This window comes from Oculina patagonica, chromosome 12 (assembly GCF_052425735.1).
Source record: "Oculina patagonica isolate OP01 chromosome 12, crgOcupat, whole genome shotgun sequence".
Lineage (NCBI taxonomy): Eukaryota > Metazoa > Cnidaria > Anthozoa > Scleractinia > Oculinidae > Oculina > Oculina patagonica.
In genome coordinates this window covers 32,135,136-32,153,532 of record NC_135769.1, presented here as the reverse complement: position 1 = coordinate 32,153,532, position 18,397 = coordinate 32,135,136, and the positions used below count along the sequence as shown (strand labels likewise).

The following is an 18,397-nucleotide window of genomic DNA, read 5'->3' as shown; positions in this document are numbered from 1 at the left end:
AGGAGTTCATTATAAAATATGGAATAGAAGTTATAATCTTTAATATCATAATTAGCCGGTGCCTAGCGCCGGTCTCAAACGTGTGTGAGCGAGTCACGATTGGTTTTGGTTTTACTTCTGATTGGTTGAAAAACTGGCGCGAGATTTCTAAGCCATAATGCATGCAGAGCAAACTTGAGTTATTTTCGCACAAGTGACAATCGCTCTAACAAACTTATAAAAAAAGAAAAATATATACAGTGAATTATTATGCGCATAAAACAGAGATATGCTTGATTTATGAAGGACAGCAATGTATTTTGGGAATTTTTACGCCAAAACGAGGGCAATATATAGATGTCATAGATGTTTAAAGTTCAGTTGCCCACTTTACATTAGGAACCGCTTACACGTATGTCGATTTCAGCGAAAAGATCAAAGAAGAACAATTTTCAGTTTGCCTTTTTTACAGTAAAGTTCTTGACTGAAAAACTTGGTCGTTTGACAAATGCCACATTTTCTCTCTTCTGTTTCAGAAACTGAATCCAATAATTGGTGCATTAAATTAAAGAACTGCAGAGTTTAATAGTTGGGTTGAAAATGCAAAAAATAGCATCTGTTTGCTGAGACGTTTTTAAAAATCTGGCACGTCAGGTTTTTGAAAAACTTGTCAAGTATCACTAAAACTTGTTAGCATACACGGTTCAACAAGAAAAAAACTTGATAAGAAAAGAAAAAATCTACGACGTTATTGGGATATTCACTGACTTTACGTACGGCTCCAAAGAAAATCTTTGCAAGTGAATTTTTTATTATTGTACATAAGCAAATAAAACCATTGCGGACGAAACTTTAAAGGAAAATATTCTCGTATCTATCAGATGAAAAATGTTTCGAGAATATTTCAGGGAGTATATTAAACAATTATTCCATAAGCGCGTTTTAGATAGGAGATGGTAAATAGCCAATGAAGCGCGTAGCGCCGAGTTGGCTGCAACTATCTCATATCCAACAAGCGCGAGTGGAATAATTGTTTTCAGTTAAAAACATTCAAAAATTGCAATATTTTAGCTTTCCAGCTGTTCTCTTTAACGCGTATACCAACCATATCTGTGGTCAATGGTATATGAGCTTATATATCATTGCCTGTTAACCAAACAAAACTCAGGAATTACAATATACCTTGGCTAGTTTTTTAAATCGGAACACGCGGCCCTTTCGGTGTTAGTGTATTCAGTAAAAAATGAAATATCCAACTAAACGATCTCTCTTATTGACGTCAAATCTAGTGAATAAGAATTGTGAAATGAGTGCTTTAACCTTTTCTTAAAATTAACATGACCAAAGTAAACTTTAAATTTTTTAAACGTTGACAATAAATAAAAAGAGAGTTATTCTCTCCGTCGGTTAAATTTTCGAGTTCAGTTCACCGGTACCGGCCATCGTCGTCTATAAATGCACGTAAATTTATGACTTGGCAAAAACGTTTCGTTGAATATTGAAAACAGTTCGAGGCAAAGTGACTTGAATAGTAATTCATCTCGTTAATATTTTCTCTGGTTAATAATTGGATACTAATTCATCTGGCCCATTGTGTGCCTCGTATATATATTCAGGGTATCTTCAGATAAGCTGTGCAGATTACTTTACAACGGTAGTAAAAACTTTATAAATGCACAGGATTTTTTTACGGCCTTCAATTGCACAATCGTTCCACAAGTCATAACGGACTTACATTAGCTAATTTAGCTGGACATTTAAATTTTAATATAGCCGACAATTATAAGCGAGAAACAAATACTGAATTTGTGACAGAATGAATATCGTATAAATAATAACGAACGCGTCGTAGCTGAGAAAGATCTAGAAAAAAAATTCGTCCTCTTTTTAACAAATAACGGCTAGCCGAAACTGGTCTGCTCCGTAGAGAATGGTTTATTCCTAAAAACATCTGCTGCTCGATTTGTTAGTGTTGTCCGGCCGAGTAACTCTTTCTCACACAAAAATTTTTTAAACAAAAATAAATTTCTAGTTGAATTTTTAGTCAATAATTGATTTTCCTTGAGGGAAGTGTTTATAAAGTAGAATACATTTATATTGTTCATGCCAGATTCATGTCAGGATGATACACATCGATGTCATGAGCCGTATTCTTGTGTTTACACGGGTTCTTGTGCTCTTGCTAAACTGACGAACCACTATAAGAAATATCAGATTTATTAAACTCACCTTTAAGCTTATCTCACTGGAAATGTTGCCACGGACAGGATTCGCGTTGCACTAACGCAGTCTGTACCTCACCGAACACAGTACTGCTGGATACTAATTAAAACTTTCAAATCTCGTATTGCCAGTGATACGGGTAATCAATGATTGACATACCGTGTAGTGTATTGGAGTAAAACAAGGACCCCTTCTTTGTGCAAGAGCAAAGAAAAGAAGGTGTTTGTAAAGAATGTGTTTGTACTGCAAATAGTGCCAAGAGAATTGCTTCAAACCTTTTATTTACTTTTTCCATCATTACAAGCACCTGCTGTGATAAATATTAATGCCACTGAGCCCAAAAAAATATGGTTCGCGTACGATATCAGCGTTATGCGAATGTCTACTGGTAGTGGTCATGACAGGCTTAGGGACAGTTGTTCGTTATATCCGAAAGTTTTTGGGTTATGCGTTATGATTTTATACCATACCCATAGCAGAGAAGCTATATCAATTATGTTTTATAAGTATTTATGTGAATTAATGGATCACAACTAAGCATTTTAATTCATAGCAAAAAATTACTTTAAAACTTGTTATTTGGTTCACAAGTGGAGCTTTCCTGAAAAAGAAAGTTTAAGGTCAAACTTTGTAGCGTTTGGTGCCTTTGTTGGTAAAAAACCCCATGTAGTGGTAAAGTCATTAATAAAAATAACGTTGCATTTTTCATGAAGCTTTAGCTGCTTGTTGTCAGTGGCTCAAATCACTCTCTTCTCACTGAATTTAGATCGAGATACACTTTTTATAAGAATGAGAGGGTTTATTTTAAAATTTGGGTAAAAACGATTTATATTTCTGCTATTTGTTGGAATTAACAACTGAATTAGTATAAATGAATCAACCTTTATTCAAATCTAACTCGGAACCAACACCATCGCCACCCGTCAGTGACGTGAACAAGCACATGTCGTTTCGAAGTGAATTTACCGCAGGACAGCTTTGGTTGTTAAAATTTCAAAAATAAGAACACTTAAAGAATATTTTGAGGCTCAAGCGTCGAAAAAATGAGAACGCTCAACCTTGGTCGAATATTAGATGTTCTTATAAAAAAAAGAGTGAAGTCGCGTGATCGAGCCACTTTCCTTTTGCCGATCATGTACATCAAGCGTGCAGTGTTTCATGCTCGTGTTCAGTGATGATGGCACCTGATGGTGTTCGTTACAACAATCAATTCCGCGAGCATGTGATAAATACTAGTCATCTGTCGGTCAAGGTTGACCATGGAGCATGTTATACAACGAAACAAAGTCTCGACACCGACCGAGTAAGTTCGATAATCCGCGTCAATGTATGCACTGACAATTTGAATTTACAGCTGATTCGAGAAAGGTTGTCAGAAAAAGCACAAAAGTGCACGCGACAAGACCAAAAGGTAGTATGGGTAGAAGTAGAGAGCTACTGCACGTGCTGAGTACTAATAAGATGACAAACGCGAATTTGCACGTTTTCCTTCTCTTCAGACATGTGGAAACAAGGTACTTTTAAACCACGATAAATTTTAGAAAAATTTTCCAAACTCAAAGACATGCGTCAGAAAGAGTAAAGCTACAGAAAAAAGGCGTCCTGAGAGGAAAAACAAAATCTTCACGTGCAAAAATATATGCTTGCACATTTCCTCTAGGCCAATATGCAAAATTCCAGTGAATACCCAAACCACCATTCGGTCTTTTCGCGTGCACTTTTGAGCTTTTTCCGGCAACGTTTCTCGAATTAGCTGTATGTACAAATGATGTAAAATAGCTCTCAAAGAACCAACTACATCTCCTCCAAAATCTAAAAATCTCTCGACCTTCCTTCAGCTTTTGTTAATTGTTATGCATATAGTTATTAACAAAGAATTTTTTATGTACGTGAACAACTTCAAACACGATTGGATAAGTTCTTCATTTAATGGTAATACCATGCATATTTATTACCCACTTTCGTTTTCGCATATTTTACAATGAAGTGAAACGCTAATTATGGGTGCTATCCTGGGGGTGCTACAAAATACACAGTCAGGCATGTTTGGAAATACTGCCTAACATCTGGGAACCAACGGATTAACCTCAAACTATCCAAACACCGGTATTTTTCTGGCACCTTGAATATCTTGTCAAAATCACCTTGGTTCTTGTAGACTCCAAGTGGTATTTCTGGCCCTTAACTTTCGTCTTGTGAGAGCTGTCTCATTTCTGCATTTAAAATGCTGCTCTGGCTTGCAGCCATATCGTTTGCGCATAGTGCTTCACTCCATCAATTGCACCAGTTCGATTTTATCGCTTGGAGTGAAACTCCTTTTCACCAACATCTGATGGAGCCACTTGGTTGTGATTTCTTCTGGCTACCCAAATGATCAGCAGATCCGTGTGCCGCTTCATTCTGGAAAGCTCCACATTGTTCGTAAGTGTTATCAGAGTTTAATGAAATGCACGCAATAGATGACGTTGAAGAATTTTCACCAGCATCAATTTGCAGCACTGTCGTTCGCTTTGGAACTCTTCTTTTCTCATCAGATAACAACCAAATGAAGCAAAGAAGTTCAACATCCTCTCGTATGGCATCTTTTGCAATGGTTGCAGTTAACGAATCCAGTTTCTGTAAAATGTGTTCTTCGTTTTCTTTTGACTCGCACTCAATGTCTATAACAACTTGTTTTTCTTTTGGTTTTCTGCTCTCATTTTTCAGGTTATCCTCCAGCGGTTTATTGTTGGAGGAGTTCATTATAAAATATGGAATAGAAGTTATAATCTTTAATATCATAATTAGCCGGTGCCTAGCGCCGGTCTCAAACGTGTGTGAGCGAGTCACGATTGGTTTTGGTTTTACTTCTGATTGGTTGAAAAACTGGCGCGAGATTTCTAAGCCATAATGCATGCATAGCAAACTTGAGTTATTTTCGCACAAGTGACAATCGCTCTAACAAACTTATAAAAAAAGAAAAATATATACAGTGAATTATTATGCGCATAAAACAGAGATATGCTTGATTTATGAAGGACAGCAATGTATTTTGGGAATTTTTACGCCAAAACGAGGGCAATATATAGATGTCATAGATGTTTAAAGTTCAGTTGCCCACTTAACATTCGGAACCGCTTACACGTATGTCGATTTCAGCGAAAAGATCAAAGAAGAACAATTTTCAGTTTGCCTTTTTTACAGTAAAGTTCTTGACTGAAAAACTTGGTCGTTTGACAAATGCCACATTTTCTCTCTTCTGTTTCAGAAACTGAATCCAATAATTGGTGCATTAAATTAAAGAACTGCAGAGTTTAATAGTTGGGTTGAAAATGCAAAAAATAGCATCTGTTTGCTGAGACGTTTTTAAAAATCTGGCACGTCAGGTTTTTGAAAACCTTGTCAAGTATCACTAAAACTTGTTAGCATACACGGTTCAACAAGAAAAAAACTTGATAAGAAAAGAAAAAATCTACGACGTTATTGGGATATTCACTGACTTTACGTACGGCTCCAAAGAAAATCTTTGCAAGTGAACTTTTTATTATTGTACATAAGCAAATAAAACCATTGCGGACGAAACTTTAAAGGAAAATATCCTCGTATCTATCAGATGAAAAATGTTTCGAGAATATTTCAGGGAGTATATTAAACAATTATTCCATAAGCGCGTTTTGGATAGGAGATGGTAAATAGCCAATGAAGCGCGTAGCGCCGAGTTGGCTGCAACTATCTCATATCCAACAAGCGCGAGTGGAATAATTGTTTTCAGTTAAAAACATTCAAAAATTGCAATATTTTAGCTTTCCAGCTGTTCTCTTTAACGCGTATACCAACCATATCTGTGGTCAATGGTATATGAGCTTATATATCATTGCCTGTTAACCAAACAAAACTCAGGAATTACAATATACCTTTGCTAGTTTTTTAAATCGGAACACACGGCCCTTTCGGTGTTAGTGTATTCAGTAAAAAATGAAATATCCAACTAAACGATCTCTCTTATTGACGTCAAATCTAGTGAATAAGAATTGTGAAATGAGTGCTTTAACCTTTTCTTAAAATTAACATGACCAAAGTAAACTTTAAATTTTTTAAACGTTGATAATAAATAAAAAGAGAGTTATTCTCTCCGTCGGTTAAATTTTCGAGTTCAGTTCACCGGTACCGGCCATCGTCGTCTATAAATGCACGTAAATTTATGACTTGGCAAAAACGTTTCGTTGAATATTGAAAACAGTTCGAGGCAAAGTGACTTGAATAGTAATTCATCTCGTTAATATTTTCTCTGGTTAATAATTGGATACTAATTCATCTGGCCCATTGTGTGCCTCGTATATATATTCAGGGTATCTTCAGATAAGCTGTGCAGATTACTTTACAACGGTAGTAAAAACTTTATAAATGCACAGGATTTTTTTACGGCCTTCAATTGCACAATCGTTCCACAAGTCATAACGGACTTACATTAGCTAATTTAGCTGGACATTTAAATTTTAATATAGCCGACAATTATAAGCGAGAAACAAATACTGAATTTGTGACAGAATGAATATCGTATAAATAATAACGAACGCGTCGTAGCTGAGAAAGATCTAGAAAAAAAATTCGTCCTCTTTTTAACAAATAACGGCTAGCCGAAACTGGTCTGCTCCGTAGAGAATGGTTTATTCCTAAAAACATCTGCTGCTCGATTTGTTAGTGTTGTCCGGCCGAGTAACTCTTTCTCACACAAAAATTTTTTAAACAAAAATAAATTTCTAGTTGAATTTTTAGTCAATAATTGATTTTCCTTGAGGGAAGTGTTTATAAAGTAGAATACATTTATATTGTTCATGCCAGATTCATGTCAGGATGATACACATCGATGTCATGAGCCGTATTCTTGTGTTTACACGGGTTCTTGTGCTCTTGCTAAACTGACGAACCACTATAAGAAATATCAGATTTATTAAACTCACCTTTAAGCTTATCTCACTGGAAATGTTGCCACGGACAGGATTCGCGTTGCACTAACGCAGTCTGTACCTCACCGAACACAGTACTGCTGGATACTAATTAAAACTTTCAAATCTCGTATTGCCAGTGATACGGGTAATCAATGATTGACATACCGTGTAGTGTATTGGAGTAAAACAAGGACCCCTTCTTTGTGCAAGAGCAAAGAAAAGAAGGTGTTTGTAAAGAATGTGTTTGTACTGCAAATAGTGCCAAGAGAATTGCTTCAAACCTTTTATTTACTTTTTCCATCATTACAAGCACCTGCTGTGATAAATATTAATGCCACTGAGCCCAAAAAAATATGGTTCGCGTACGATATCAGCGTTATGCGAATGTCTACTGGTAGTGGTCATGACAGGCTTAGGGACAGTTGTTCGTTATATCCGAAAGTTTTTGGGTTATGCGTTATGATTTTATACCATACCCATAGCAGAGAAGCTATATCAATTATGTTTTATAAGTATTTATGTGAATTAATGGATCACAACTAAGCATTTTAATTCATAGCAAAAAATTACTTTAAAACTTGTTATTTGGTTCACAAGTGGAGCTTTCCTGAAAAAGAAAGTTTAAGGTCAAACTTTGTAGCGTTTGGTGCCTTTGTTGGTAAAAAACCCCATGTAGTGGTAAAGTCATTAATAAAAATAACGTTGCATTTTTCATGAAGCTTTAGCTGCTTGTTGTCAGTGGCTCAAATCACTCTCTTCTCACTGAATTTAGATCGAGATACACTTTTTATAAGAATGAGAGGGTTTATTTTAAAATTTGGGTAAAAACGATTTATATTTCTGCTATTTGTTGGAATTAACAACTGAATTAGTATAAATGAATCAACCTTTATTCAAATCTAACTCGGAACCAACACCATCGCCACCCGTCAGTGACGTGAACAAGCACATGTCGTTTCGAAGTGAATTTACCGCAGGACAGCTTTGGTTGTTAAAATTTCAAAAATAAGAACACTTAAAGAATATTTTGAGGCTCAAGCGTCGAAAAAATGAGAACGCTCAACCTTGGTCGAATATTAGATGTTCTTATAAAAAAAAGAGTGAAGTCGCGTGATCGAGCCACTTTCCTTTTGCCGATCATGTACATCAAGCGTGCAGTGTTTCATGCTCGTGTTCAGTGATGATGGCACCTGATGGTGTTCGTTACAACAATCAATTCCGCGAGCATGTGATAAATACTAGTCATCTGTCGGTCAAGGTTGACCATGGAGCATGTTATACAACGAAACAAAGTCTCGACACCGACCGAGTAAGTTCGATAATCCGCGTCAATGTATGCACTGACAATTTGAATTTACAGCTGATTCGAGAAAGGTTGTCAGAAAAAGCACAAAAGTGCACGCGACAAGACCAAAAGGTAGTATGGGTAGAAGTAGAGAGCTACTGCACGTGCTGAGTACTAATAAGATGACAAACGCGAATTTGCACGTTTTCCTTCTCTTCAGACATGTGGAAACAAGGTACTTTTAAACCACGATAAATTTTAGAAAAATTTTCCAAACTCAAAGACATGCGTCAGAAAGAGTAAAGCTACAGAAAAAAGGCGTCCTGAGAGGAAAAACAAAATCTTCACGTGCAAAAATATATGCTTGCACATTTCCTCTAGGCCAATATGCAAAATTCCAGTGAATACCCAAACCACCATTCGGTCTTTTCGCGTGCACTTTTGAGCTTTTTCCGGCAACGTTTCTCGAATTAGCTGTATGTACAAATGATGTAAAATAGCTCTCAAAGAACCAACTACATCTCCTCCAAAATCTAAAAATCTCCCGACCTTCCTTCAGCTTTTGTTAATTGTTATGCATATAGTTATTAACAAAGAATTTTTTATGTACGTGAACAACTTCAAACACGATTGGATAAGTTCTTCATTTAATGGTAATACCATGCATATTTATTACCCACTTTCGTTTTCGCATATTTTACAATGAAGTGAAACGCTAATTATGGGTGCTATCCTGGGGGTGCTACAAAATACACAGTCAGGCATGTTTGGAAATACTGCCTAACATCTGGGAACCAACGGATTAACCTCAAACTATCCAAACACCGGTATTTTTCTGGCACCTTGAATATCTTGTCAAAATCACCTTGGTTCTTGTAGACTCCAAGTGGTATTTCTGGCCCTTAACTTTCGTCTTGTGAGAGCTGTCTCATTTCTGCATTTAAAATGCTGCTCTGGCTTGCAGCCATATCGTTTGCGCATAGTGCTTCACTCCATCAATTGCACCAGTTCGATTTTATCGCTTGGAGTGAAACTCCTTTTCACCAACATCTGATGGAGCCACTTGGTTGTGATTTCTTCTGGCTACCCAAATGATCAGCAGATCCGTGTGCCGCTTCATTCTGGAAAGCTCCACATTGTTCGTAAGTGTTATCAGAGTTTAATGAAATGCACGCAATAGATGACGTTGAAGAATTTTCACCAGCATCAATTTGCAGCACTGTCGTTCGCTTTGGAACTCTTCTTTTCTCATCAGATAACAACCAAATGAAGCAAAGAAGTTCAACATCCTCTCGTATGGCATCTTTTGCAATGGTTGCAGTTAACGAATCCAGTTTCTGTAAAATGTGTTCTTCGTTTTCTTTTGACTCGCACTCAATGTCTATAACAACTTGTTTTTCTTTTGGTTTTCTGCTCTCATTTTTCAGGTTATCCTCCAGCGGTTTATTGTTGGAGGAGTTCATTATAAAATATGGAATAGAAGTTATAATCTTTAATATCATAATTAGCCGGTGCCTAGCGCCGGTCTCAAACGTGTGTGAGCGAGTCACGATTGGTTTTGGTTTTACTTCTGATTGGTTGAAAAACTGGCGCGAGATTTCTAAGCCATAATGCATGCATAGCAAACTTGAGTTATTTTCGCACAAGTGACAATCGCTCTAACAAACTTATAAAAAAAGAAAAATATATACAGTGAATTATTATGCGCATAAAACAGAGATATGCTTGATTTATGAAGGACAGCAATGTATTTTGGGAATTTTTACGCCAAAACGAGGGCAATATATAGATGTCATAGATGTTTAAAGTTCAGTTGCCCACTTAACATTCGGAACCGCTTACACGTATGTCGATTTCAGCGAAAAGATCAAAGAAGAACAATTTTCAGTTTGCCTTTTTTACAGTAAAGTTCTTGACTGAAAAACTTGGTCGTTTGACAAATGCCACATTTTCTCTCTTCTGTTTCAGAAACTGAATCCAATAATTGGTGCATTAAATTAAAGAACTGCAGAGTTTAATAGTTGGGTTGAAAATGCAAAAAATAGCATCTGTTTGCTGAGACGTTTTTAAAAATCTGGCACGTCAGGTTTTTGAAAACCTTGTCAAGTATCACTAAAACTTGTTAGCATACACGGTTCAACAAGAAAAAAACTTGATAAGAAAAGAAAAAATCTACGACGTTATTGGGATATTCACTGACTTTACGTACGGCTCCAAAGAAAATCTTTGCAAGTGAACTTTTTATTATTGTACATAAGCAAATAAAACCATTGCGGACGAAACTTTAAAGGAAAATATCCTCGTATCTATCAGATGAAAAATGTTTCGAGAATATTTCAGGGAGTATATTAAACAATTATTCCATAAGCGCGTTTTGGATAGGAGATGGTAAATAGCCAATGAAGCGCGTAGCGCCGAGTTGGCTGCAACTATCTCATATCCAACAAGCGCGAGTGGAATAATTGTTTTCAGTTAAAAACATTCAAAAATTGCAATATTTTAGCTTTCCAGCTGTTCTCTTTAACGCGTATACCAACCATATCTGTGGTCAATGGTATATGAGCTTATATATCATTGCCTGTTAACCAAACAAAACTCAGGAATTACAATATACCTTTGCTAGTTTTTTAAATCGGAACACACGGCCCTTTCGGTGTTAGTGTATTCAGTAAAAAATGAAATATCCAACTAAACGATCTCTCTTATTGACGTCAAATCTAGTGAATAAGAATTGTGAAATGAGTGCTTTAACCTTTTCTTAAAATTAACATGACCAAAGTAAACTTTAAATTTTTTAAACGTTGATAATAAATAAAAAGAGAGTTATTCTCTCCGTCGGTTAAATTTTCGAGTTCAGTTCACCGGTACCGGCCATCGTCGTCTATAAATGCACGTAAATTTATGACTTGGCAAAAACGTTTCGTTGAATATTGAAAACAGTTCGAGGCAAAGTGACTTGAATAGTAATTCATCTCGTTAATATTTTCTCTGGTTAATAATTGGATACTAATTCATCTGGCCCATTGTGTGCCTCGTATATATATTCAGGGTATCTTCAGATAAGCTGTGCAGATTACTTTACAACGGTAGTAAAAACTTTATAAATGCACAGGATTTTTTTACGGCCTTCAATTGCACAATCGTTCCACAAGTCATAACGGACTTACATTAGCTAATTTAGCTGGACATTTAAATTTTAATATAGCCGACAATTATAAGCGAGAAACAAATACTGAATTTGTGACAGAATGAATATCGTATAAATAATAACGAACGCGTCGTAGCTGAGAAAGATCTAGAAAAAAAATTCGTCCTCTTTTTAACAAATAACGGCTAGCCGAAACTGGTCTGCTCCGTAGAGAATGGTTTATTCCTAAAAACATCTGCTGCTCGATTTGTTAGTGTTGTCCGGCCGAGTAACTCTTTCTCACACAAAAATTTTTTAAACAAAAATAAATTTCTAGTTGAATTTTTAGTCAATAATTGATTTTCCTTGAGGGAAGTGTTTATAAAGTAGAATACATTTATATTGTTCATGCCAGATTCATGTCAGGATGATACACATCGATGTCATGAGCCGTATTCTTGTGTTTACACGGGTTCTTGTGCTCTTGCTAAACTGACGAACCACTATAAGAAATATCAGATTTATTAAACTCACCTTTAAGCTTATCTCACTGGAAATGTTGCCACGGACAGGATTCGCGTTGCACTAACGCAGTCTGTACCTCACCGAACACAGTACTGCTGGATACTAATTAAAACTTTCAAATCTCGTATTGCCAGTGATACGGGTAATCAATGATTGACATACCGTGTAGTGTATTGGAGTAAAACAAGGACCCCTTCTTTGTGCAAGAGCAAAGAAAAGAAGGTGTTTGTAAAGAATGTGTTTGTACTGCAAATAGTGCCAAGAGAATTGCTTCAAACCTTTTATTTACTTTTTCCATCATTACAAGCACCTGCTGTGATAAATATTAATGCCACTGAGCCCAAAAAAATATGGTTCGCGTACGATATCAGCGTTATGCGAATGTCTACTGGTAGTGGTCATGACAGGCTTAGGGACAGTTGTTCGTTATATCCGAAAGTTTTTGGGTTATGCGTTATGATTTTATACCATACCCATAGCAGAGAAGCTATATCAATTATGTTTTATAAGTATTTATGTGAATTAATGGATCACAACTAAGCATTTTAATTCATAGCAAAAAATTACTTTAAAACTTGTTATTTGGTTCACAAGTGGAGCTTTCCTGAAAAAGAAAGTTTAAGGTCAAACTTTGTAGCGTTTGGTGCCTTTGTTGGTAAAAAACCCCATGTAGTGGTAAAGTCATTAATAAAAATAACGTTGCATTTTTCATGAAGCTTTAGCTGCTTGTTGTCAGTGGCTCAAATCACTCTCTTCTCACTGAATTTAGATCGAGATACACTTTTTATAAGAATGAGAGGGTTTATTTTAAAATTTGGGTAAAAACGATTTATATTTCTGCTATTTGTTGGAATTAACAACTGAATTAGTATAAATGAATCAACCTTTATTCAAATCTAACTCGGAACCAACACCATCGCCACCCGTCAGTGACATGAACAAGCACATGTCGTTTCGAAGTGAATTTACCGCAGGACAGCTTTGGTTGTTAAAATTTCAAAAATAAGAACACTTAAAGAATATTTTGAGGCTCAAGCGTCGAAAAAATGAGAACGCTCAACCTTGGTCGAATATTAGATGTTCTTATAAAAAAAAGAGTGAAGTCGCGTGATCGAGCCACTTTCCTTTTGCCGATCATGTACATCAAGCGTGCAGTGTTTCATGCTCGTGTTCAGTGATGATGGCACCTGATGGTGTTCGTTACAACAATCAATTCCGCGAGCATGTGATAAATACTAGTCATCTGTCGGTCAAGGTTGACCATGGAGCATGTTATACAACGAAACAAAGTCTCGACACCGACCGAGTGAGTTCGATAATCCGCGTCAATGTATGCACTGACAATTTGAATTTACAGCTGATTCGAGAAAGGTTGTCAGAAAAAGCACAAAAGTGCACGCGACAAGACCAAAAGGTAGTATGGGTAGAAGTAGAGAGCTACTGCACGTGCTGAGTACTAATAAGATGACAAACGCGAATTTGCACGTTTTCCTTCTCTTCAGACATGTGGAAACAAGGTACTTTTAAACCACGATAAATTTTAGAAAAATTTTCCAAACTCAAAGACATGCGTCAGAAAGAGTAAAGCTACAGAAAAAAGGCGTCCTGAGAGGAAAAACAAAATCTTCACGTGCAAAAATATATGCTTGCACATTTCCTCTAGGCCAATATGCAAAATTCCAGTGAATACCCAAACCACCATTCGGTCTTTTCGCGTGCACTTTTGAGCTTTTTCCGGCAACGTTTCTCGAATTAGCTGTATGTACAAATGATGTAAAATAGCTCTCAAAGAACCAACTACATCTCCTCCAAAATCTAAAAATCTCTCGACCTTCCTTCAGCTTTTGTTAATTGTTATGCATATAGTTATTAACAAAGAATTTTTTATGTACGTGAACAACTTCAAACACGATTGGATAAGTTCTTCATTTAATGGTAATACCATGCATATTTATTACCCACTTTCGTTTTCGCATATTTTACAATGAAGTGAAACGCTAATTATGGGTGCTATCCTGGGGGTGCTACAAAATACACAGTCAGGCATGTTTGGAAATACTGCCTAACATCTGGGAACCAACGGATTAACCTCAAACTATCCAAACACCGGTATTTTTCTGGCACCTTGAATATCTTGTCAAAATCACCTTGGTTCTTGTAGACTCCAAGTGGTATTTCTGGCCCTTAACTTTCGTCTTGTGAGAGCTGTCTCATTTCTGCATTTAAAATGCTGCTCTGGCTTGCAGCCATATCGTTTGCGCATAGTGCTTCACTCCATCAATTGCACCAGTTCGATTTTATCGCTTGGAGTGAAACTCCTTTTCACCAACATCTGATGGAGCCACTTGGTTGTGATTTCTTCTGGCTACCCAAATGATCAGCAGATCCGTGTGCCGCTTCATTCTGGAAAGCTCCACATTGTTCGTAAGTGTTATCAGAGTTTAATGAAATGCACGCAATAGATGACGTTGAAGAATTTTCACCAGCATCAATTTGCAGCACTGTCGTTCGCTTTGGAACTCTTCTTTTCTCATCAGATAACAACCAAATGAAGCAAAGAAGTTCAACATCCTCTCGTATGGCATCTTTTGCAATGGTTGCAGTTAACGAATCCAGTTTCTGTAAAATGTGTTCTTCGTTTTCTTTTGACTCGCACTCAATGTCTATAACAACTTGTTTTTCTTTTGGTTTTCTGCTCTCATTTTTCAGGTTATCCTCCAGCGGTTTATTGTTGGAGGAGTTCATTATAAAATATGGAATAGAAGTTATAATCTTTAATATCATAATTAGCCGGTGCCTAGCGCCGGTCTCAAACGTGTGTGAGCGAGTCACGATTGGTTTTGGTTTTACTTCTGATTGGTTGAAAAACTGGCGCGAGATTTCTAAGCCATAATGCATGCATAGCAAACTTGAGTTATTTTCGCACAAGTGACAATCGCTCTAACAAACTTATAAAAAAAGAAAAATATATACAGTGAATTATTATGCGCATAAAACAGAGATATGCTTGATTTATGAAGGACAGCAATGTATTTTGGGAATTTTTACGCCAAAACGAGGGCAATATATAGATGTCATAGATGTTTAAAGTTCAGTTGCCCACTTAACATTCGGAACCGCTTACACGTATGTCGATTTCAGCGAAAAGATCAAAGAAGAACAATTTTCAGTTTGCCTTTTTTACAGTAAAGTTCTTGACTGAAAAACTTGGTCGTTTGACAAATGCCACATTTTCTCTCTTCTGTTTCAGAAACTGAATCCAATAATTGGTGCATTAAATTAAAGAACAAATGAACAAATAAGCAGCAAATAAAGCTTGTTGTTGTTGTTGCAGAGTTTTAATAGTTGGGTTGAAAATGCAAAAAATAGCATCTGTTTGCTGAGACGTTTTTAAAAATCTGGCACGTCAGGTTTTTGAAAACCTTGTCAAGTATCACTAAAACTTGTTAGCATACACGGTTCAACAAGAAAAAAACTTGATAAGAAAAGAAAAAATCTACGACGTTATTGGGATATTCACTGACTTTACGTACGGCTCCAAAGAAAATCTTTGCAAGTGAACTTTTTATTATTGTACATAAGCAAATAAAACCATTGCGGACGAAACTTTAAAGGAAAATATCCTCGTATCTATCAGATGAAAAATGTTTCGAGAATATTTCAGGGAGTATATTAAACAATTATTCCATAAGCGCGTTTTGGATAGGAGATGGTAAATAGCCAATGAAGCGCGTAGCGCCGAGTTGGCTGCAACTATCTCATATCCAACAAGCGCGAGTGGAATAATTGTTTTCAGTTAAAAACATTCAAAAATTGCAATATTTTAGCTTTCCAGCTGTTCTCTTTAACGCGTATACCAACCATATCTGTGGTCAATGGTATATGAGCTTATATATCATTGCCTGTTAACCAAACAAAACTCAGGAATTACAATATACCTTTGCTAGTTTTTTAAATCGGAACACACGGCCCTTTCGGTGTTAGTGTATTCAGTAAAAAATGAAATATCCAACTAAACGATCTCTCTTATTGACGTCAAATCTAGTGAATAAGAATTGTGAAATGAGTGCTTTAACCTTTTCTTAAAATTAACATGACCAAAGTAAACTTTAAATTTTTTAAACGTTGATAATAAATAAAAAGAGAGTTATTCTCTCCGTCGGTTAAATTTTCGAGTTCAGTTCACCGGTACCGGCCATCGTCGTCTATAAATGCACGTAAATTTATGACTTGGCAAAAACGTTTCGTTGAATATTGAAAACAGTTCGAGGCAAAGTGACTTGAATAGTAATTCATCTCGTTAATATTTTCTCTGGTTAATAATTGGATACTAATTCATCTGGCCCATTGTGTGCCTCGTATATATATTCAGGGTATCTTCAGATAAGCTGTGCAGATTACTTTACAACGGTAGTAAAAACTTTATAAATGCACAGGATTTTTTTACGGCCTTCAATTGCACAATCGTTCCACAAGTCATAACGGACTTACATTAGCTAATTTAGCTGGACATTTAAATTTTAATATAGCCGACAATTATAAGCGAGAAACAAATACTGAATTTGTGACAGAATGAATATCGTATAAATAATAACGAACGCGTCGTAGCTGAGAAAGATCTAGAAAAAAAATTCGTCCTCTTTTTAACAAATAACGGCTAGCCGAAACTGGTCTGCTCCGTAGAGAATGGTTTATTCCTAAAAACATCTGCTGCTCGATTTGTTAGTGTTGTCCGGCCGAGTAACTCTTTCTCACACAAAAATTTTTTAAACAAAAATAAATTTCTAGTTGAATTTTTAGTCAATAATTGATTTTCCTTGAGGGAAGTGTTTATAAAGTAGAATACATTTATATTGTTCATGCCAGATTCATGTCAGGATGATACACATCGATGTCATGAGCCGTATTCTTGTGTTTACACGGGTTCTTGTGCTCTTGCTAAACTGACGAACCACTATAAGAAATATCAGATTTATTAAACTCACCTTTAAGCTTATCTCACTGGAAATGTTGCCACGGACAGGATTCGCGTTGCACTAACGCAGTCTGTACCTCACCGAACACAGTACTGCTGGATACTAATTAAAACTTTCAAATCTCGTATTGCCAGTGATACGGGTAATCAATGATTGACATACCGTGTAGTGTATTGGAGTAAAACAAGGACCCCTTCTTTGTGCAAGAGCAAAGAAAAGAAGGTGTTTGTAAAGAATGTGTTTGTACTGCAAATAGTGCCAAGAGAATTGCTTCAAACCTTTTATTTACTTTTTCCATCATTACAAGCACCTGCTGTGATAAATATTAATGCCACTGAGCCCAAAAAAATATGGTTCGCGTACGATATCAGCGTTATGCGAATGTCTACTGGTAGTGGTCATGACAGGCTTAGGGACAGTTGTTCGTTATATCCGAAAGTTTTTGGGTTATGCGTTATGATTTTATACCATACCCATAGCAGAGAAGCTATATCAATTATGTTTTATAAGTATTTATGTGAATTAATGGATCACAACTAAGCATTTTAATTCATAGCAAAAAATTACTTTAAAACTTGTTATTTGGTTCACAAGTGGAGCTTTCCTGAAAAAGAAAGTTTAAGGTCAAACTTTGTAGCGTTTGGTGCCTTTGTTGGTAAAAAACCCCATGTAGTGGTAAAGTCATTAATAAAAATAACGTTGCATTTTTCATGAAGCTTTAGCTGCTTGTTGTCAGTGGCTCAAATCACTCTCTTCTCACTGAATTTAGATCGAGATACACTTTTTATAAGAATGAGAGGGTTTATTTTAAAATTTGGGTAAAAACGATTTATATTTCTGCTATTTGTTGGAATTAACAACTGAATTAGTATAAATGAATCAACCTTTATTCAAATCTAACTCGGAACCAACACCATCGCCACCCGTCAGTGACATGAACAAGCACATGTCGTTTCGAAGTGAATTTACCGCAGGACAGCTTTGGTTGTTAAAATTTCAAAAATAAGAACACTTAAAGAATATTTTGAGGCTCAAGCGTCGAAAAAATGAGAACGCTCAACCTTGGTCGAATATTAGATGTTCTTATAAAAAAAAGAGTGAAGTCGCGTGATCGAGCCACTTTCCTTTTGCCGATCATGTACATCAAGCGTGCAGTGTTTCATGCTCGTGTTCAGTGATGATGGCACCTGATGGTGTTCGTTACAACAATCAATTCCGCGAGCATGTGATAAATACTAGTCATCTGTCGGTCAAGGTTGACCATGGAGCATGTTATACAACGAAACAAAGTCTCGACACCGACCGAGTGAGTTCGATAATCCGCGTCAATGTATGCACTGACAATTTGAATTTA

At 36.3% G+C, this 18,397-nt stretch overlaps 1 protein-coding gene across 1 annotated transcript in view; it reads right to left on the bottom strand.

Annotated features, from left to right (window-relative positions):
• LOC144633173 (polycystin-1-like protein 2) overlaps positions 1 to 2,244 on the bottom strand; it is a 29,903-nt gene extending 27,659 nt beyond the window's left edge. The window contains exon 1 of the mRNA XM_078491976.1: positions 2,209 to 2,244. The gene's annotated coding sequence lies outside the window, so the exon portion shown is untranslated. The remainder of the gene's footprint in view (positions 1 to 2,208) is intronic.
• Positions 2,245 to 18,397: the final 16,153 nt, after the last annotated feature.